Consider the following 23,046-nt stretch of genomic DNA (forward strand, 5'->3'; position numbering starts at 1 on the left):
GGTGGGGGCCGCCGCTGCTGTGGGCCGGGCAGCTCTCCGCCTGGTGCCTCCGTCTCCTCCTTCCGCCGGCGATTTAAACATCTGGGCTCCTTTATATAACTCAAAAAGTTGGCTGATACGAGAAAAAAGATGGGAACGAAGTAAACCCACCATTCGTCCCCCTAAAGACAGTCGAGTTACGTCTTGTCTGCGTGTCCATCCTCTGATTTCTCGGGAGCGGGTCTGCCACACCTGTTCTGCTAAAGGGCCAGAGAGTAAGTGTCCTGGCTTCGCAGCCCCTACCACCTGAGCCAAAACACCAGCTCTGCCACCGTGGCAGCAGCTGCAGACAGTGCGCGCGCGAGCATGCCTGTGTGCTAGGAAAGCTTTATTTATTAGAAGAGGTGGCAGCTGGATCTGGCCTGTGGGGCATAGTTTGCCAGCTCCTGTTTTGGACCAAAAAAAAAAAAAAGTCTTCTGGTTTTCATCCATGGTTGTCATGATATTTATTTGGACTTAAGGGTATGGAGTTGTTTCCCAGGTAAGGCTTTCTCAGAAGAGCTTGTTTTATTACAGGATTGCTGCCTCATGGGGGTTGGTCATTGATAATGAACTAGTGTGTTTCCGTGTGTTCATCCTTGTGCCCTGGAGAAAGGAGGCACTAGCCCTCCTCTCTGGCCAGTTAGCATCCATGCTTTCATCCAGCCAGCATTACTGAGCTCCAGTCAGTGTCACACTGTATGTGGCCCAAAAGATGACAGCCGAGCCTGGCATAGGGCCCCGCTGTGTTGTCTGCTTCAGCCGGTTGGCATCATTTTTGTCATCCATCACATTTGCAGCCATTCTCCATCTTGGCTGGGCTTTGGATCACTCGGGAAGCTTTCCAGACTCTGCGACCTGCCTACTCCCCGCCCCCTATCCTGGGCTGACTGGCCTGGAGTGAGGCCTGTGCATGGAGGGGTTTCAAGTGACTCCAGGATGCAGACAAGCCAGAGAGCCCCTGGCTTCCAGTCAAGTAGGAGACAGAGACACTTCATCAATTGCACCATATGAACTAGCTTGGCAGGGGCAGTTGAATCAGATGAGATAACATGGATTCTTCTCGGGACCTGGGAGAAGTTGGGCCTTGGATGGGAGTTGGTTTTCAGAGTGTGACCCCCGATCCACAGCATCAGCCTCACCTGGAGCTTGTGAGAAATGCAGGTTCTCAGGCTGCTTCCTGCACCTACTGGAAGACAGGTTCTGGGGCCGGGACCCCACAGGGAGGGTGGGGCTTAGCAAGCTCTCTGGGTGGTGCTGACCCATAGGAAGTGTGGGAACCCCAGGACTGTCACATGGATGAAGCCTGTGCAGGTCCCACTGGCCTTGAATTTCCTAGGATATCCTACGGTCTTCCTCATAGAAAAACCAGAGCAAGAGTTTCCATAACCCACTCCCCACACTCAACCAATTTCTTAGAGAAAACTTACTGACCATTGTGTTTATATGTTCAGAGGTGTCTGTGTTTAAACCAGATTAGAAATCTGATCATATCAGGGTCTGCTGCTGCTGCTGCTAAATCACGTCAGAGTCTCCGACTCTGGCTCCCGTCCCTGGGATTCTCCAGGCAAGAACACTGGATTGGGTTGCCGTTGCCTTCTCCGACATCAGGGTCTGTTGGAACATAATTTAAAGAGTTATAAAGCAGGTTTGTCTCAGACCCAGAATAAATCTGTTGTTCCTTTTCTTCTGTTGAAGAAAAATAGAGTTGAGCCCATAAAAAACAGAAGACTGAGAAATTCTATACTTGTTCACAGCAAGGAGTAAAATACTTCTTATGAAAATGGGGGAGGGGGCTATATTACTGATTTAATCTCATGACTTGCAGGCTCATACAAATCTTGGGACCCATCCAGAATATCTTTAAGTGTCATAAAATGAAATTCTATGTAACCAACATATTATCACTGTAAGATGTTCTCATCTGCAGAGAGCATTACCCTGGCGCAGCCCTTGCACGACACCTGCAGGGAACATGGCCTGTCTGTGTCTCACTGAGGGAATTAGTATGAGGCTGGACCGGGGCATTTCTGTCTGCCACTGTGTTTTCATCTCCTGTGGCTGCTGTAAGGGGGCTTCCCCGGTGGCGCAGTGGTAAAGAACCCGCCTGCCAATGCAGGAGATGCAGGTTCGATCCCTGGGTCCAGAAGATTCCCTGGAGGAGGAAATGGCAACCCACTCCAGTGTTCTTGCCTGGGAAATCCCGTGGACAGAGGAGGCTGGTGGGCTGCAGTCCTTGAGGGCCACAAGAGTTGGGCATGACTGAGTGACTGAGCATGCATGCATGCACATGGCTGCTGTAACCGTTTCCCACACGTTTAGTGGTCTAAAACAATTGCAGTTAGTTCTCTAAAGCCAGCCTCAATGGGCTACGATTCTGGCATGGGCGGGGCCCGTATTACTCCTGGAGAGGCCACTCCTTGCGGTTTGCAACTTCTAGAGGCCCCCACATCCCTTAGTTTGTGGCCCCCTTCTTTCTTCAAGGCCACAATCTCATCGCTCTGGTGTCTCTGCTTCTATTAACATAGATCTCCTTCTCTGACTCCTCTTCCTCTAATAAGGACTGCTGTGATCACAGTCCCCCTCCACCCCCCAAAATCTATGATCATCTCCTCTCTCAAGTTCTGCAAAGCCCCTTTTGCCGTGTAAGGTGAGATGCCCTTGGACTCTGGGATGAGGATGGGGAGGGACATCTTTGGGGCCCTACTTGCTGAATTCTTTCTCTGCAGCCCCAAGGGACAACACCCTCCCCCTCCCCCCGCCCCTGACCCTCACTTCATCTCTCCTCAAGCCTTATGGTTGCACAGAACTTATTTAAAATAAGACAGAGCCATCCAGAGCACCACCGGTCCTCAGTGTGCTGGTGTGCCAGGCTCAGGTTTAGTGAAGGAAACGCAGCCCTGAGGGGTTGGAGGAGCCTTCTGGAGTCACGTGACCATAGACAGAGCGTGAGCAGTCCTGCCTCTCCTGTGCCAGGCACACCTGGCGAGAGAGAGTTTCCCCTCTGAGTGGGCCACCTGCATTCGTGCTCTGGTCTCCCATCCCTGTCAATCTGGGCCTGACCTTCACCAGCAGTGGGCTTTGCACCTGTGAAATCTGTCAATAGGGTACCCAGGGCAACCCTGTTTGCGAATAAATGAGCTTGGAATTAAAGGTACCCTCTGGATGGGCCTGACCCAGTGGTGACTGGCTTATACACACACACTGGCTGGTTCTTCACCAGATCATTGGTTCTGTTCCCCATGGTTAGGAGTGGATCTGACAGTCTCCAGTCTTGCTTGGGAATCTCACAGCTCAGGGCCTTGGCTGCTTGTCTGGTCTGTGTGGCCCTTTAGCTTTTAATTGGCTGGTTGGGTTCTGCATGCATGAGTGCTCAGTCATGTCTGACTCTGCGACCCCATGGACTGAAGCCCGCCAGGCTCCTCTGTCCTTGGAATTCTCCAGCCAAGAATACCGGAGTGGGTTGCCATTTCCTTCTCCAGGAGACCTTCCTGATGCAGGGATCGAACCTGCGTCTCCTGCATCAGTGGGCAGATTTTTAACACTGAGCCCACCTGAGAAGCCCTGGTCAGGTTCTGACTCTAGTTTAACTCCCTCTAGTCTGTGCTGCCGCCCCCCAACCCCCATCAAATCTGAGGATCTGTCTGATTTTCAAGGGCAGAATGAGTCAGGATTCAGGACCTCAATGCCCAAGGCCGGTGATGAACTCTTCTTATAAGACCAAGCTTTCACTGGCTACACCTGAGTCTAATAACTCAGGAAACCTGCTTTGATACCCTATGGGCAAAGTTTCTAGAGTGCTTGATTCTCAGTTGAGCCAGAAAAATGTACCCCACCACAGTCTTTTCTTTGATTGGGTCACTTCACCAGTGGAAGGAACACTTGCCTGCCTGGACCATTGAGCCATGTATTAATATGGAACACTTGCCTTCCCGGACCATTAAGGTGTGTATTAATATGCAGACACACATCTCCAGGGGGGCTGAGTTACATGCACCTGGTTGCTCTAAGCCTTAGACCCGTTAAATGATTCACTGTAGAATCTACAGTCCTGGACAGTATTCAAAGGATGTATTAAACACACCGTAGCCTTTTAAAATTCATCAGATGAGCACCTTTCTAGCCTGAATTTCTGTTTCCCTAGAAGTAAAATGTCATCTTAACCCCAGTTTGAACTTTTAAAAAATCAATTAAATTTACACATTTTATAGCTTCTGGATGCAAGATTTGTCTTCACCAATGCATTTCTTTAACCACAATATGCTGTGTATGTGTTTAGTTATAAATGCGCAGGAAGCCCAGTGCACTTGATGGAGATATAGTCATGCCTTCATGTACCAATCCAACCCATCGCATTAAAATAGTTTTCTGAGTCAGTGAAATATGTATTCCTTCGTAGCCAAGTCAGGCCACAATAGTTGTGTGTTAAAGTTGCTAGTGTTGGTTTAGTTGCTAAGTCATGTCCAACTCTTGTGACTTCATGGACTGTGGCCCACCAGGCTCCTCTGTCCATGGGATTCTCCAGGCAAGAATACTGATGTGGGTTGCCATGCCCTCCTCTGGGGGATCTGCCCAACCCAGGGATCAAACCTGCGTCTCCTGCACTGAAGGCGGTTTCCTGCATTACCTTCAGATTCTTTTCCGCTGAGCACCAGGGAAGCCCATATTAAAGTTGTTGTTCAGTCTGTAAGTTGTGTCCAACTCTGCAGTCCCATGGACTGCCACACTCCAGGCCTCCCTGTCTTTCACTATCTCTCAGAGTTTGCTCAAACTCATGTCCATTGAGTCAATGCTGCCGTCCTACCATCTCATTGTCTGTTGATTAAAATACTGGAGTGGGTAGCCGTTCCCTTCTCCAGGGGATATTCCCAACCCAGGAATCAAACCCAGGTCTCCTGCATTGCAGGAGGATTCTTTACCAGCTGAGCCACCAGGGAAACCCAAGAATACTGGAGTGGGTAGCCTATCCCTTCTCCAGCGGATCTTCCCAACCCAGGAATCAACCTGGGGTTTCCTATATTGCAGGCAGATTCTTACCAGTTGAGTTACCAGGGAAGCCCCTAAAGTTACTTTTTAACTATTAAATATCACAGGCATGGGACTTCTATCACTCAGGATAAACTTGGGGGTTTTTTTTTGTTGTTGTTCAGTCACTCAGTCGTGTCTGACTCTCTGCAAGCCTATGGACTGCCACATGCCAGGCCTCCCTGTCCCTCACCATATCCCAGAGTTTGCTCAAGTTCAAGTCCATTGAATCAGTGATGCCATCCAACCATCTCAGCCTTTGTCAGCCTCCTCCTCTTCTGCCTTCAGTCTTCCCTGGCATCAGAATCTTTTCCATTGAGTCAGCTCTTCACATCAGGTGGCCAAAGTATTGGAGCTTCAGCTTCAGCATCAGTCTTCCAACGAGTATTCAGGGTTGATTTCCTTTAGGGTTGACTGGTTTGATCTCCTTGCAGTCCAAGGGACTCTCAAGAGTCTTCTCCAGTACCACAATTCGAAAGCATCAATTCTTCAGCACTCAGCCTTCTTTATGATCTAACTCTCTACTATAAAAGACCTTGAGCACATAGACCTTTGTCAGCAAAGTGATGTCTTTTCTTTTTAATACAATGTCAAGGTTTGTCTTAGCTTTCCTGCCAAGAAGCCATCATCTTCTAATTTCATGGCTGCAGTCACCGTCTGCAGTGATCCTGGAGCCCAAGAACAGGAAATCTGTCACTGCTTCCACCTTTTCCCTTTCTATTTGCCTTGAAGTGATGGGACCAGATGCCATGATCTTAAGTGTTTTTAAGTCGGCTTTTTCACCCTCCTCTTTTACCCTCATCAAGAGGCTCTTTAGTTCCTCTTCACTTTCTGCCATTAGACTGATCTTATCTGCATATCTGAGGTTGTTGATATTTCTCCCAGCAGTCTTGATCCCAGCCTGTAGCTCATCCAGCCCAGAATTTCACATGATGTGCTCTGTATATAAATTAAATAAACAGGGTGACAATAAACAGCCTTCCTATACTCCTTCCCCAATTTTGAACCAGTCAATTCCATATAAGGTTCTGACTTTTGCTTCTTGACTGGGATACACGTTTCTCAGGAGATAGGTAAGACGATCTACTGTTCCAATCTCTTTAAGAGTTTTCCACAGTTTGTTATGATTCGACTGAAGTAACAAATAGCACTATGATCTTGGCAGCCCAGAACAACCCAGGCTCACACTCAGGGTCCATCACGTGTCATTGGTGAGGAGCTCTGCCACTCACAGCATCACCACCCAGGCTACCAGAGCCTCCTCTCAGCACGGTTATGGCAGCAGGACAAGGGACAGAAGCAGACCGGATGCTGGTTCATACAGCTTCTGCCTGGAAGTGGGTACATGTCCATGCAGTTCTCTGGCCTTTGCACCCACTCTTCCCTCTGCCAGGAATGACTTTTCCCCGATCTCTGCCTGGACTACTTCTTCGACTTGTGAGGGCTCAGCTCAGCACCACTCCTTAGAGAGAAGTCTTCCCCAGCATCCTTGTGCATGCCGCCCCTCAGTCAGTCTCTAGCCCATCACTGTTTTCATTTTCGCCCAGCCTCTCCCGGCACATACTGTGAGTGGAGATGGTTTCTTTGTGTCTTTGAGTAGCATCCTTCTCTCTGCCCTGGAACGAAGCTCATGAAAACTGCTCTCTCCAGCTCCTAGAATAGAACCCAACACACCAGAGACGCTCGTGGCCTGAATGAATGACTACATGGACAGAAGCGAAATGGAAAAGTTTCCCTTTTACTCTCTTTACTTCACTGGGTCTTGGCACAAATGTAGAAAAATCTGAATCCCAGAAAGGAGTAGAGTAACTTTCAGGTTATGTTTAGAGGTTGTTCCCATTCCGCTTTTGCCTGAATGTTTCTTGCAGGATGAGCAGAAGACCGGCAAGCCTTTACAGACAGGAAAGCTGGCTGCCTCACGACCAAAGGTCGTGGCTTGAGAGCTCCCTGTCCAAATGGATTTGACTGGTACGAGGACTTAGGTGGAAGACATGTTTTTTGATGATACTACTAAAAAATCTAAAAAATCTCCATTGTTGCTCAGTGAGCAAATGAGAATTAAGGGCCTGTCGTTCCTTCTTAGGATAATGGAGTCAGTCTCTGAAAGTTCATTTGGCACAAAGGCAAGGCGAATCGCTTTCCCCCAAGCCGCAGATAATTCAACTTGTTGGAGAAATTATGCATTAAAATTCTCATTAAAAACACACACACCAGTGTGCTGTGGAGGAACCGACGGGCACTCGCTGAGCCGTGGAAAACACCTTGCAACTCCCTAGAGGCGTAGGTTTCAATGCAGCCGCCAGGGCCAACGGCAGGACCCCAGCAGAGGTTGGAGACAGCAGGAGGAACGAGCAGGCATCTGGAGGAACACAGAGGTGAATTCTTCCACTTGGCAAACACGTCTCAAGGTCAGGACTGTCATGCTAGGTGTGCGGAGTTGAAGATGATTCAAAGTGTAGTCTCTGCCTTCACAAAGTTCACAGTCTTGTGGGGAGAAAAGCTCGTGAATCCTGCAGACTGGAGTGGGGTCCCCATGAGCTCAGAGAAGAATGAGGAGGGGGAATCAGGGCTGCTTTCTGTTGGAGGGACAATGCTCACAGGGCCGGCAGGCATCCTGGTGATGAGCCTCACACAAGGGAGCAAGTGGGAGCGCGGGCAGTTTGGGGGGGGTCCCCCCGTCCGTGTGCCGTTTCCTCTGTACGTCTGTCTGTGTTAGCCTCCGATGACTGCCTTCTAACAAATACAGATCTGGCAGTTGAAAGCACCACGCATGTGTTGTCTTATAGTTCAGGAGGTCAGGAATCTGAGCCAGGTCTCACTGGGCTGAAGTCAAGGTGTGGGCACAGCTGATTCCTCCTGGTGGCTCCAGGGAAGAATGGCTTCCTGGCCTTTTGCACCTTCTAGAGGCTTCCTGCATTCCTTTGCCCGTGACCCCTGTCTCCATCTTTAGTGCCGTATCTCTCTGACCACTCTGCCATAGTCCCATTTTCTGCTGACCACACCAGGGGAAGGTTCTCTGCTTTTGAGATCAGTTGTGGTCCAACCAGGTAACCCAGGAACATTTCTCCATCTCATGGTCCCTCATCACCTCTGCAAAGTCCCTGTTGCTATGTGAAGTAGTGTAGCCAGGTCCTGGAGATCAGGGTGAGAGCATCTCAGGGAAGATGATCAAATCAGTCTTAAGGGAAATCAACCCTGAATACTCGTTGGAAGGACTGATGCTGAAGCTGAAACTCCAGTATTTTGGTCATCCGATGTGAACAGCTGACTCATCGGAAAAGTCCCTGATGATGGGAAAGATTGAGGGCAGAAGGAGAAGAGGGCGTCAGAGGATGAGGTGGCTGGATGGCATCACTGATGCAATGGACATGAACTTGGGCCAACTTCGGAGGTGCTGAGAGACAGAGAGGCCTGCCATAGGGGTGCAAAGAGTCGGACATGACTGAGTGACTGAACAACATCTCAAAGGAAACGTTCTTCTGCCTGCCTCACACCTCCTTCCTTGCCTGGAGCAGAAAACCATCACCGAGACCTCACTCTACAAATGAAACAAGAGACACAGGGAGGGGAAGTGACTTGCCCAAGGTCATCTCGCTCAGTGGTGTCAGGGCTGCTGTGTCAGCCCAGGCAGACAGTCTGCAGGGCCCTACGCCTTCACCCTCTCACTACAGATCTGCTCTCCAGAGGATGCTGGAGAGCGGGCGAATGTAGATTATTTAGTCATTGCTCAGTTGGTGGACATTGACATTGATTTCTTAAGTCAGTTTCTTTATTTTTTAATTTTTTTTAAAAATTAAAGTCGTGCAGTCATGCAGTCATCCACGAGTCATGCAGGTTCTTATTAATAGTTCCTCCACCAGGGATTGAACCCAGGTCCCCTGCAGTGGAAGCAGAGTCTTAAGCACTGGAAGACTGCCAGGAAAGTCCCTTAAGTCAGGTTCTTAACCTTGCTGGTATAGAAATCAGGGAGCAGGTGAAGCCAGAACCCTTGATTGCCTCTCCCTTCTGCTGAACCATCTAGGTTCACCCACCACCCACCCTCACTTAGGGGCCATTTTTAGAGCTAGGAGCTGTGCCTTTATAGTCAACCCACAGGCTTATAAACGTTCCTGATAAGCCTAAGTGTGTGCAGCATCATCCATCCACCTATTTGTGTGTGTATTCCTTCTGTAGGTCTTTGCCAGCCCTGAGAGTAAAACAAAAGGAAAAAGGTTCTCACTCTCTCACTAGCTCTGTGTGCTCAGGCAAGTTTCCTGACCTCTCTGTGTCTCAGTTTCCCCTTCTGTGTACCAGGGGTGGTGCCAGCATTTCCTTCCTAGTGTTGTTATGAGGATCTGAGGTGGTCATATGTCTGCGGTGCTCACAACTGTGCCTGCACATGGTAAGCGCTGTGTGCCAGCTGGTTAACGGGGGTGTGTGGCTCGGTAGTGAGATGGAGCAAGTGGACACATAGGCACGCACATCTTTCCCGTAGCAGATTCTGAGACTCTGAGCCCGAGCAGTGGACAAGCCTGACAGGTGGTCTGTCCGGAGCCCCCCACTTTTGTGTGCATATTAATGCCAGCCATTCTGTGCCGGGCTTGTGTACTGGAGGCTCTACAGTCATTTTCTCATGCTGCAGTTCTTGCCAGGCCCTGTATACGGATGTCTTACAGATGAGGAAACTGGCTCGGCTGCCGTAAGCCTCCCACCCAAGGTCCCGTGGCTCCCATCAGGGATCAAGTCCGGCTCGTGCTGATGGCCCTGTGCCTCCTGGTCGAGAAGCCCACGTGACCTCCCCGCCCCACCCCCGCCCCGCCCAGACCCGGAAGCCAGCACCACAGGGAGTCACGTGGTACTGCAGGTTTCCCTGCAGAAAGGCAACGTCTCGGGGGATTCTCCCAGGAGCACCCTCGTGTGGGGAAAAGATCCAGAAGGCAATGCAGATACGGCCACCCAGTCGGAACCGAGACACAGGGAACGCAGACACTGTCCCCGGAAGCTCACGGTTTTCCAGAGAGAAAAGACGCTTCAGCTGAATGAAGCCATAAACGCAAGCTTGTTTCTCTTTTGACACCCTGCCAACTACTGTGTAAATAGTCCTGGTACTTAATGTATTAAACAAGAAGGAGAAAGAAATTGGGCTCATTATACACCACACATTTGTGTTTCCCTTTAATACAGTGAAGAGCCTCTTAAGATATTTTCCAGAGAGCAGTTGCCAAAGTCATCTGGCCAGAAAAATTGTCTCGAGAGAGAAGCAGTGCTGAGCCTCGGATCTAGACTATATACGCCTACGTATGGAGATGTGGATTCTTGGGGGGACTGCTCTATAACATCTAATTAAAATCCAGTTTAAAAAATCAAGATCATTTTATAAACGAATAATCCAGAGCCTCAGCTAGAGGTGTAGTTACTGCTTTGTTCCCATCCGTCGCATTTCCTGTATGAAGAGTTTGATTCCAAGAGGATCATCCTGGTGGTCTCAGGTCACAGACCTTGCAGGTGCCACCTCCTCCAGGAAGCCTTCCCTGGACTCAGAGTGTCAGCTATCTTTCCCCTGACTTCCTTTTTCATGCCCCCTCTGGGCTGCCTGATGCACAGTCCTCTCTCTGCCCCCGTTATCCCTTGGAATTAGAGAGCAGGACCCGGCCTGCTGCATGTGTCTTCTCAGCATCTCACTCAGTGCCTGGCACATAGTAGGTGCTGAGTTCAATGTCGTTTTCTTTTTAAACGTTTATGTATTTTTGGCTGTGCTGGGTCTTCATTGCTTCGTGCAGACTCTCTCTGTTTGTGGCAAGTGGAAGCTGCTCTCCAGCTGCGGTGCGTGGGCATCTCACTGCCACGGCTTCTCATTGCTGTGGCTCCCTCAGTAGTTGCTGCCTGTGGGCTCAGTAGTGGTGGCGCACGGGCTTAGTTGCCCTCTTGCCCCACGGCAGGTGGAATCTTTCCAGACCAGGGATCAAACCCATGTCACTTGCATTGGCAGGCAGATTCTTAAGCACTGGACCACCAGGGAAGTCCAAATGCATTTGATGAACAAATGAACTCAAGCTCCATCGATACCAGTGTGTGACACTCATGTTCTGTGGCTTCAGTTCCCTTTCTCCTCTGTTCCCGGCATCACTGAACACTTAACAGCTCTTTTATTTATTTTCTGGGAGCATATATCAAAGAGCTTTAAGTGTTGCAGAAGATCCCACATGCCACAACACTCAAAGCTCTTTGGTAATTGCTCTCAGAAAGATGCTCAGGCCCTACCTGCCCTCTGGATGTAGACCCAACAGTGAGAATATTTGCAGGAGGGTCTGCAGAGATGTTGCTTCAGCCCTGCCTTGTGACTCACCAGGGCCCTGGCCCCCCAGTTCACCAGCCAGCTTCCCCCTCACTCCACTCTGGTTGAGGTCTCTGCTGCCGCAGTGTGGAACCCACTGGTTTGGAAATGGCTGTGAATTATAGAACACTGGACTTGCTCCTGGGCATTAAGGGTTGCCCCACATATTTCCGGGGCTGTTAAATAACTTGTATGTCACTATTTGATCTCCGTTCTAGCTCTGAAGGCCTTTCTGAACATACTTAATCCACATTATGTCTGCTTTCCCCTCCTCACATTTGTGGACAACTGCTTAAAATCGCAACCCAGAAGAGTACCTCTCAGTTTCATTTACGTCTCCAATAAGTAAGAATAATTGCTCCCTTCCCCTTAAGTGCTCCCGTTTGCATTCCAGAGCTGTGTGTTGCAACCTCGGTTCATCTCAGCAACTAGGGAAACATCTGTAGTTTCTCAAGTTGCCACCATCTTAGTTCTGTCCCCATTGCCAGGTGTTTGGAGTCAGAATTCCTCATGTACGGAGGGAGCCAGCTGCTTCCCCTTGGCTTTCTCTGCAACGTGTGCATTTTTTTTCCCCAATATTTATTTATTTGACTGCGCTGAGTCCTAGTTGCAGCATGCAGGCCTAGTTCCCTGACCAGGAATTGAACCCTGCCTTGAGAGCATGGTGTCTTAGCCACTGAACCACCAAGGAAGTCCACTTAGGCATTTTTAGAAGCTTTGCAATTTGGCAATTTGGCTTCTAAATTGCCAGAGGCTAAGAGTGTGGGCTTTGATGTGTCATTAACTGCAATCAGACCCTGTGTCTGATTCCCTGGTATCTCAGATGGCAAAGCGCGTGCCTGTGATGTGGGAGATCCAGGTTTGATCCCTGCATTGGGAAGATCCCCTGGATGAGGAATGGCAACCCACTGCAGTATTCTTGCCTAGAAAATCCCATGAATGACGGAGCTTGGCAGGCTACAGTCCATGGGATTGCAAAGAAGCGGACACAACTGAGCGATTTCACTTTCCTTTCTTTGCCTTTCTGGCATACACTGGCCACATGACTTCAGGCAAGCCTGTGACTCGGTTGTCTCAGCGATCACGTGGGATGAGGGCTTCTGTGATGATCCAATGAGGCGCTGCTACTTAGCTGTTAACCCAGTACCTCAAACGCTAGCTTGAAATAATAGGTCTACAAGAAGCCTCCCTAATTTGATTGCCATTCTTCTGTAACCTCTGATGAGTCAAACACAGGCATGCTGGGTTCTTTCCTCCCTTCTGTCGTCTTCTTCTCCCTCTTCATTTCTCTCGTTGCTCTGGTGGTGGTTTTTTTGTTTTGTTTTTTAAACTGAGGTATAGCATACCTCCAATCTTAAGTTACTGCTTGATGGATTCTAACAAAATGAACACACCTATGTAACAGCACAGAGACCAAAACGTAGACGGTTAGCAGAACTCCCAGCCTCCACTTGTCACTCTCCGCACAGGGGTGGCCACTCTCCTGATTTCTAATACCATCGATTCATTTTGCCTGGTTTAGAATTTGACATCAGTGGGATGATAGAGTCTGTCCTCCTTTGGGTCTGGCTTCTTCTCTCAGTATCACACCTGTATGATTCATTCATGTTCTTGCAAGGAACAATCATTGTTTTCATTGCTGTGTAGTATTCCATTGCATGAAAAGTTGCATTGTATAAATTCCATTGGGAAGATTCCATTGTATGAATATATCAAAATGATTTTTTGTTGTTGTTTGACTGTTGCTATGGCTCAGTTATATGTAGTGCTTAATTAGCGACCTTGTACAGAGATGTCTTCTAGTGGAGATCAGCCCTGATTTCTGTGGGTCTATACTTAGGAATGGAATTGCCCGGTCAGAGGATGCGGATGCTCCACTTAAGTAGATACGGGCAGAGAGCTTCCCAGAGTGGTTATCCAATGGTGTGTTATTATACAATGATGAATTCTTAAAGGAAGGGGAAAAAATGTAAGAATATTAGAGATTCCAAGAGAACATTTTTATGCAAAGATGGGCACAATTAAGGATAGAAATGGTGTGGACCTAACAGAAGCAGAAGATATTAAGAATAGGTGGCAAGAATACACAGAAGAGCTATACAAAAAAGATCTTCACGGCCTAAATAATCACGATGGTGTGATCACTCACCTAGAGCCAGACATCCTGGAATGTGAAGTCAAGTAGGCTTTAGGAAGCATCACTTTGAACAAAACTAGTGGAGATGATGGAATTCCAGCTGAGCTGTTTCAAATCCTAAAAGATGGTGCTGTGAAAGTGCTACGTTCGGTATGCCAGCATATTTGGAAAACTCGGCAGTGGCCACCGGACTGGAAAAGGTGGTCAGTTTTCATTCCAGTCCCAAAGAAGGGCAATGCCAAAGAATGTTCAAAATACTGCATAGTTGCACTCATCTCACATGCTAGCAGGGGCTTCCCTGGTGACTCAGACGGTAAAGTGCCTGCCTGCAATGCGGGAGACCTGGGTTTGATCCCTGGGTTGGGAAAATCCCCTGGAGAAAGAAATGACAACCCACTCCAGTACTCTTGCCTGGAAAATTCCATGGACAGAGGAGCCTTATAGGCTACAGTCCATGGGATTGCAAAGAGTCGAACACGACTGAGCAACTTCACTTCACTTCATTTCATACGCTAGCAAAGTAATGCTCAAAATTCTGTAAGCCAGGCTTCAACAGTACGTGAACCAAGAACTTCCAGATGTTCAAGCTGGATTTAGATAAAGCAGAGGAACCAGAGATCAAATTGCCAGCATCTGTTAGATTATAATCCAGAAAGCAAGAGAATTCCAGCAGAACATCTATTTCTGCTTTACTGACTACGCTAAAGCCTTTGACTGTGTGGATCACAACAAACTATGGAACATTCTTAAAGAGATGGAGATACCAGACCACCTTACCTGCCTCCTGAGAAGCCTGTATGCAGGTCAAGAAGCAACAGTTAGCACCAGACATGGAACAACAGATTGGTTCCAAATTGGGAAAGGAGTACGATAAGGCTGTATATTGTCACCCTGCTTATTTAACTTATATGCAGAGTACATCATGCAAAATGCTGGGCTAGAGGAAGCACAAGCTGGAATCAAGATTGCTGGGAGAAATATCAATAACCTCAGATATGCAGATGATACCACTCTAATGGCAAAAAGTAAAGAGGAACTGAAGAGCCTCTTGATGAAAGTGAAAGAAGAGAGTGACAAAGCTGGCTTAAAACTCAACAAGCAAAAAACTAAGGTCATGGCATCTGATCCCATCACTCCATGGCAAATAGACAGGGAAGCAATGGAAAGAGTGAGAAACTTTATTTTCTTGGGCTCCAAATCACTATAGATGGTGACTGCAGACATGAAATTAAAAGATGCTTACTCATTGGAAGAAAAGCTATGACAACCCTAGAAAGCATATTAAAAAGCAGAGACATTGCCAACAAAGGTCTGTCTAGTCAAAGCTATGGTTCTTCCAGTAGTTAGGTATAAATGTGAGAGTTGGACCATAAAGAAAGCTAAGCACCAAAGAATTTATGCTTTTGAACTGTAGTGTTGTAGAAGACTCTTGAGAGTCCCTTGGACTGCAAGGAGATCCAACCAGTCAATCCTAAAGGAAATCAGTCCTGAATATTCATTGGAAGGACTGATGCTGCAGGTGAAACTCCAATACTTTGGCCACCTGATATGAAGAGCTGGCTCATTGGAAAAGACCCTGATGCTGGGAAAGATTGAAGGCAGGAGGAGAAGGGGAAGACAGGATGAGATGATTGGATGGCATTGCCAACTTGATGGACATGAGTTTGAGCAAGCACCAACTGGGAGTTGGTGATGGACAGGAAAGCCTGGTGTGCTGCAGTCCATGGGGTCGAGAAGAGCCAGACATGACTGAGCTACTGAATTGTCTAACTGAACTGACAGCAATGAGCACTCATATTCCCGCTACCTGGAATTCACAGCTGTTCCTTTTTTGGTGTACTTGCTGTTAAGCTTTTAAAACTTACTACAGAATATTTTATACATGCCCCAGAAGATAGTGAGCATGCATGTATCATTATCCAGATTTAATAAATGTTAATGTTTAGAAATTAAGCATTTCAGATATAGCTGAGTCCCCTGTATGGTTGTGCCCAAAGGGACCCCACCTGTGGATCTGTGCATCCTTCCTGTTTGTGGTTTTACACTTTGATTATCATACATATGCTTAGGAGAGGGTTTGCCTTTTGTGACATTGCATAAATGATAGCATTCTTTTTATCTTTTCACATGTTGTGTTTTTCACCAGTATTACCTTGTTGAGATCTATACGTTTGGATTCACGAATACGTTTTAATTCACGAATACGTTTTAATTCACGAATACGTTTTAATTCACGAACTGCTGTACTTGTACTCTGTTGCACAAATTCTCCCTTTGACGGGCATTTACTAGGTTGTTTATGAGTTTCCTTATTCATACATTGTTACCGTGAATGTCCTTCCGCATCTCCTGGCACACACGTTTTAGGCCCATCAGGGACATCATCTGAGTGAGGTGCCAGCTCACAGGTCATGTTTGTCTTCAACCTCCCTAGCTGTTGCCAAATTGCACTCCCCGGTGGTGGGACCAAGTGTTCCCTCCCAACCAGGAAGATGAGAGCTCCCCGTTGTTCTCAACAATAGTTGGCACCGTTAGACTTACAATTTGTATTTTGCCAACACAATGAGAACAAAATGGTACCTCATCGTGGTTTTCACATATTTGCCTGATTACTGATAAGGCTGATGAGTCATTCCTGATTTTTGAACCTTTGTATCTCCTCTTCTGTCTCTTTCTGGTCTGTGTCCTTTGGTCATTTTCCCACCGGGATTCTTGCATCTTTCTTATTGGTTTCTGTAATCGTCTAATGTTTTCTGTATGCCAGCCTTTGTGTGTGTTCTTCTAAAAAGACATAACTCTTTTCTTCATCTCCAGTAAACCCCTCTTGCTCCCCTCCCACCACCTCTTCTTTCTTCTGTGCTTCCACGCGCTCAGCGCCCGTTTCCTCCACAGCCTCCAGAATGCTTTAGTGCACACGCCTTTCCATGTCTGCTTTCCTCACTGGTCCCGTTTTCCAGAAGAGCGCTGACTTCTCATCAGACTCTACATGCCAAGACACTGGCATGAGGTTCGCCATCACTGGGGGCTGGTCAGTGGTTACTGGCACAAAGGAACTTGAGGCCCCGGGTTGCATTTTGTAATGTGCACTCGGGGTTCACCCCTCGATGGCTCCTCTGCTCAAGATGCAGTTCAGAAAGCCTTCTGTGTCCAAGAAGTGTTGAACACAACTTCCTCTGCTTCTTTGGAGAGCCAGTCTTCTCTACCACTAAGCTTAACTGCCTCCTTGGAACTTTCTCATCATTACTTTCTCAACTCTTCTGCCTTCCCAGGGAAAGCAAGGTACTTTTTGTAATGAGTGTAGAAGCTTTTTTTGCATCAAGTGCCTGATCCTCATAAGCCCGTGAGAAGGGAACTATTTTGTATCATAAAGGAGGCTTTGATGCTGGCTTTTAGCTCTCCCTCCTGACCTGGGCAGCACTGTTCCTAGCAGCAGGAGATAAACAAGCCCTTTTTCACATCAGCACTGCCATCTTACTAAGAATAGCAGCTGTTCATTGAGCGCTAACTCCATCCCAGCCTGGTGCCAAGGGCTTGCCTGCACTCTGTCGCCTAATCCTCTCGGTGTTCAGGTGGCTGAGGACCCATTATCCCTGCCCCACCTCAGGCCACTGTCCGTGTCTCCCTCTTAGGTCTTGAACCCTCAAGCTCTTCTATGCCTTAGGGCCTTTGCATATACAGTTCCTTCTAGAACACTCCATCCCTCACCCTTCCTGTGACTCATCTTTCTCATCTGTCAGGTCTCAGCTTAAATTCTACCTCCTCAGGAAACCCTTTCCCAGCCCCCCAGAATAAGTGCTCTCTCTCCATTAGGGGCTTTTACAGCCCAATGTTTTTTTTTCTTTTTCCTTTGTAGCATTCATCCATTTCATAACTGTGGGGCTTCCCCCATGGCTCAGTGGTAAAGAATCCACCTTGCAGTTCAGGAGACTTAGGAGGCAGGTTCGATCCCTGGGTTGGAAAGATCCTCTGGAGGAGGAAATGGCAACCCACTCCAGTATTCTTGCCTGGAGAATACCATGGACAGAGGAGCCTGGCGGGCTACAGTCCTTGGGGTTGCAAAGAGTCAGACAGAACTGAGCACATACGCACGCAGCGTTCATACATTTGATAACTATAGTGATTTGTTTAAACATGGTTTATGTGCGGAGGAGTGTGTCTGTGTATGTCAGGGATGGGGAAGCCATTCAAGGACTTCAAGCAGAGGAATTACAGTGGTCTCATTTTTATTGTGGGCTCATCACTGCTGTGCAGAGGATGGCTTGATGGGGTGAGCAGAGAGACACATGCCAGGTCATGGGCAGAACATCTCCTGGTGCCAGTGAGGTCTGGTTTGTCCAGAGGACTGAGAGGGTCATGAGCAGACCTGGAGATGTGGGGTCCAACCTGCAGAGACGGAGCCTTGTAGGAGAGATGAGCACACGTAGGTGATGGTATCCTGTAGTGTCAGGGTCCCATCCCGTGCCCTGGACAGAGCCCCAGCACGGAAGTTGTCAACTGATGGCCCCCTGGGCACAGTCCACCTGAGACACAGTTTGTATTTGATGGTGGTGATGAGGTTCACAGTGACAACCATAATAGTAAACCCGTGTCTGCAGATCAGAGCACACAGGCTGCCCAGCTGTAAGAGGCCGGTCTTTATCTTGGATTTTCTGGTGGCAGCGGTTGGCAGGAGCTGAGGCTGGTCCTTCGATGGGGCGGGCGCTGCCCAGGCTGCTGTGCTTCTCTCACTGCCTGTCCCCAAAGGCTTTTGAACTTATCCTCTCTGGGAGTTCAGGGCAGACTTTTTGGAGGGGATAGCTTTTCAAGTAAGCTTTGAAGAATTAAGTAGAGAAAAGAGGGAAGGGCGTTCAATCAGGGGAAAGCCTCCGCACAGGTCCAGAAGCCTGAAAAATTAACAGGTTCAGGCGTGTGTTGGATCCGTTTTGTCCCAGTGCTCCAGCCCCTGAGCTGGACAGTGTGGAGGTCCAGGGACGGCTCCAGCCTTGGATGAAGTCCCAGTGAGCAAGAAGCACAGTTATGTTAGAACCCTGGGCCATGTGCTTTCTCAGCAGCTTGGATCTGCTCCTTCCTGTTATCTCCAGAATGTCTGACTTTGAAGATCTGAAAAACTAGCACTCAGGGGAGTAGAGCAGACTGAAGACAGTCAAAATCCTGAGAAGTCTATGAGTTCCTGTCAGAAAGGCCCTTAAAGCAAAACAGATCGATGGAAAGCTTCAATAATTTCCAGATAAACTGTCCTTCACCCTTTCATTTCACAATCTCTGTTATATATCTATGGTACATCAAGTCTTAACACTTCTGAGGTGAATGAGATGGGTTTCTTGCCCTCAGGGAGTTTACAGGTTAGAAGGGCAATTGGGAGATCACCCCCACCCCCAGGAAGTACTATGGAGGAGGTTCAGTCAGGGTTTCTGCAGAGGGGAGGATATATCATCTAAGATGCTTTTCACTGCAAGTGACAAAAACCCAAATTAAGCTATTTTTAATTTAAAAAGAGGATTTGTTGGCTTGTGTAGCACAGAAGTCAAGAGATGACTTCAGGAATGGCTAGATTCAGGAATTCAGTGACATCATCAGAGGCCAATATTTTGGCCAATCATCTTCTCTTTTGCTCACTCACTCTCTTGCTTCTTATCTGTCTACTTATCTATTTCTCTCTCCACCTGCTTTTTTTCTGAGTTGGCTGCATTTGCAGTCAGCCTCCCCTCTTGTGGCAAAGATCACACAGCTCTAGGCTTTCTCTGTATCCCCTTGGCAGCTCAGGCAGAAAGAGCCAATCTCCTTTCAGTGTTCTGGTCTTGGCACTGACACTCATTGGCCCAGTTTGAGTCCTGTGCCTATTCCAGGGTCAGTAGTAATGACTGTGATTGGCCAGGTCGTGTGCTCAGTCTGGAGTCAAAGGGTGGAATTAATCCCATCCCAGCCCTGTGATCTGAGAGTGGGAAAAGGTTGATTTTTCCCCAGGGGAAGATTATAACACTGTCACCAGGAAAGAAGGGTTTGGGGAGTGTGTAGGCGAAACAGCAGGGGGACCAGCCTGGGGCAGAAGGAACAGAGAGAGAGATCAGACAAGCTTCAGAACAGAGGTGAGCCCTGGAGGATGAGCAGGGTCCAGCTGTTGAGTGAGATGGGGAATTCCAGGCAAAGGAGATGGCACTTTGGAAGCCAGAGTTCCTGGAGCAGCTCCACCCCTCCAGCTTCTTGGGAAGCCGTGTGGAGGATGAACAGCAGGAGAGACTGGCCCAGAGAAATGCCCAGAGGTGTACAGACTTCTCCAGAGGAGCATCATGCATTCACTCACTCATTCAGTCAACAAATCTTTCTTGAGCACTTACTATGTGCCAGCCACTGAGGCTAAATAGGTAAGGGTCCTGCTTGCACAGAGCTTACAATTTGGGAAGAGGAGGACGTGAGGAGGGAGGGCAGATGACGTCTGCTGAAACAAACATATAGATAGTTTCTGATCTCTGAATAACACGCTAGGTCAACAGATTTAATGCTAGAACTGTCCTCGAAAACTGTCCTGGGAAAGGTTACCCAGGTCAGAGGAGGTATTAAGTTATGAACTGAGCAGTATGGAATTTCTTCAGCCTGCAAAGTAAAAAAACAAATTTTTTTTTTTTTTTTTTGCACAGTGCTGCCTACCAAAGTAAAATTACCCAGCTCCCTTTGAAAGACTAGAGTAAAAATAGGGAGGTAGTAGGTTTTCAGCTAGCAGTGGACTATCATTTGGACTTGACCTTCTGCTGCTTAATGTTTGAAGTGGCTCCGTGTATGGGTAATGGATCTGTAATTCGTTTTGGACAGGTGCATACATCTTTGGGGAAAGCTAGAAAAATGAGCCAGCCGGGCCACCCTGGCATCCTGCTTAATCCTCATTTCCGGCTTTTATCCTCTCCCCTTGCCCTCTGCTCATTCCTCCTCTTACAATGGGGAATCCCCGCAGAAAGTGCAGACTGGAGTTTCACACAGGCGTTCTTCAAATCAGAGCATCAAATAAGGGACGGTTTTGCTATCTGGGGACTTCCCCTCAGTGCTCAGACAGATCTGGAGAGCTGTAAATCATGTCCCTTGGCATTGCTTTGGGGGCTGTCGCAGACACCTCAAGTGCATTGATTTTTGTCAATAACGGGGCATTACTGTTTTCCCTCTTCCTTAGATTAGGCATCACTGCTGTGCTCCAGCTGGCTGATGGTGTGCCAGTGATACTGGTAATGGGACAGGACAAAAGATGGCTGCGTTGTTTCAGATTCTCAAACAGGGTGGGAAGTTACTGCCTCCCATGCATGTGTGCTCGGTCGTGTCTGACTCTCTGCAACCCCATGGACTGTATTCCTCCAGATTCCTCTGTTCATGGGATTTTCCAAGAAAGAACACTGGAGTGAGTTGCCATTTCTTCCTCCAGGGGATCTCCCCGACCTAGGGGTTGGACCCAAGTCTCTTTTGTCTCCTGCACTGGCAGGTGTTTTGTTTACCACTGCACCCCCAGGAAGCCTCATTACCTCCCAGGGGTCTACGTTTAGTCCACATTGCCTGACGCTGGTCAGCACCATGGAGAGTTCCACCGCTGTTGTCAGTTACCTGATGGTCTCCCACTCTGGATGTGTATCTGAATCATTGGGTTTAAACACATTCAGATACTCAGACCACACCTCAGACCTACTGAATTAGAATCTGTAAGGGTGAAGCCCGAAAATCTATTTTTTAAATGCTTGGAAAGTGTTGACACAGCTGGTCTGCAGATCAGAGATGGGAGCCACTGGCCAAAGGCCGAGGAAGAGGAAACAGGTTGCTCGAGGTCACATGATGAGGTGTTCAGAGAGCCGGGACTGGAACATCTGGTGAGTCCACTTCTCCTTATGGTCTCAGCAGGCTCCCTTACTCTCAACCTTGTGCTTCTGGGCCATGGTCTCCAGCCAAAATCCAGTTTAAGATTAATGATATCAAATAGGACCTCAAAGGATGATTTCAGATTGTGTCCTACCCTTTCTAAAGATCTCACCACTTAAAGTGTGTTTCTTGCACCATCAGTGTCACCTCACCTGGTCGCCTGTTAGAAATGTGGAAACTCAGCTCCATCCCCCCTTCCCCCCCAGGTTCCAGTTGAATCAGAATCTTTGTGTTTTAAGAGGCTTGCCAGGTGAGTTTGAGAAGCAGTGTCCAAGGCTTTTGTTGTTCACTGTCTGACCTGGATCCTTCCAGCAGGGCTCTTCCTCACTCCTCCCTGTTCCCCTCTAGGGGGTAAATTGCTGCTTGAGATCTCAGGTGGTCAGACTCTGAGTCATACCTGTTGGTGGTCAGAGTAACCATGTTAAATCAGTACATCGGGATGTGTCCATGTCCAGTCTCGACCTCCTAGGTTGAAACAGGAAGTTCCCTGGAAACAGGCTGGCTCAGTCCTCATTGCTTTTTCTTCTTCCCATATGATTACCCTTTGTATTCATTAAGCAGTTGTGTTGTGTTTTGTTTTGTTTTTTAGCAGTTGTGTTTTAAGTCAATAGGGAAAGAAAGATGTGGTCCCTGCTCTGGGGGCACTTGTAGATCAGCAGACAGACATTAACAAGCAAACCTATAAAGGTACTTTCAAGTACTTTTATGAGCTCTTATGTAGGAACAGCACAGAGAGCTATAATGAAGAGGGTCTCATCTAGTCAAGGGGTCCAGGCACCCACATTTAAACTGAAATACAGGAGTTGTGTAGCAGTTAGCCAGAACCCAGAAAGCCTGCTCCAGGCAGAGGCAGCGGCAAACGCAAGCCTGCAGGCAACTCTGCACCAGGTCCTGGGTCAGAGGCTCTTCTCCTCTCGGCTCATGCGGCATTTCCTCTCTTTGGGATGGAAAGCTCCTAGTTCCTGGTTAAAACTTAGGGTCAGAAATGAAGACATTATTTGTCATTAAAAAAAAAAAAAAAAAACAGTGAACAAGAGACGACACCAGCCATACTAATCTTACTTTTCCAAACTAGTAGCTTTCAGAATATTATATAAGCAATTTTTACAGTTTTAATTTAAGATTACAATCATTTTTTATTCTACCACACTGGAAAATATTTGTGAAAATAAATGATGCATAGATCCAGGAAAATTTCTTAAAAACTGAACTGCTGCACAACATATCAGCGTGAGAATACTGTATGCCAGTAATATAAAGGTGCATTTAAATACATTCCATCGATATGTTTCATAAATCATAAATACATGTCACCTACTTACTGTTTAGAGTCTGTGTTGTCTCCAGGCTCAGGACTGCCTGACCCAGGCTGAAAATGTGTTCCTTATCGACGTGCAAGGTTTGGAACCAAGGCCTCAAATTCTAAATCAAGTCTGTCTTCAGCCTCTGGGTGTTTATCTCCCTTAGGTCTCTGGGGCTGGTGGGTGTAAGAGGCGGTGGAGGAGAGCGTGGCTCTGGGGTCCCCTGAGTTTGAACTTGAGTCTGAACCCTGATAACAGTGTAAACCAGCCCATCACCTTGCTGTGCCTTGGTATCCTCAAACATTGGCATCTTCTTCTCAAGGTTGCTACAAGGATTAAGAGCAGGTAACCAGAACACGCTT

The 23,046-nt window shown here is 47.8% G+C and overlaps 1 protein-coding gene across 1 annotated transcript in view; it reads left to right on the plus strand.

The window, feature by feature from the left end:
• The window catches only part of SNX29 (sorting nexin 29), a 576,571-nt gene that overhangs the window by 457,080 nt on the left and 96,445 nt on the right, over nt 1–23,046 (plus strand). The gene's annotated exons all lie outside the window — the stretch shown is intronic.

This window comes from Bison bison, unplaced genomic scaffold (genome assembly GCF_000754665.1).
Source record: "Bison bison bison isolate TAMUID 2011002044 unplaced genomic scaffold, Bison_UMD1.0 scf7180017864293, whole genome shotgun sequence".
In the NCBI taxonomy this organism is placed as follows: domain Eukaryota; kingdom Metazoa; phylum Chordata; class Mammalia; order Artiodactyla; family Bovidae; genus Bison; species Bison bison.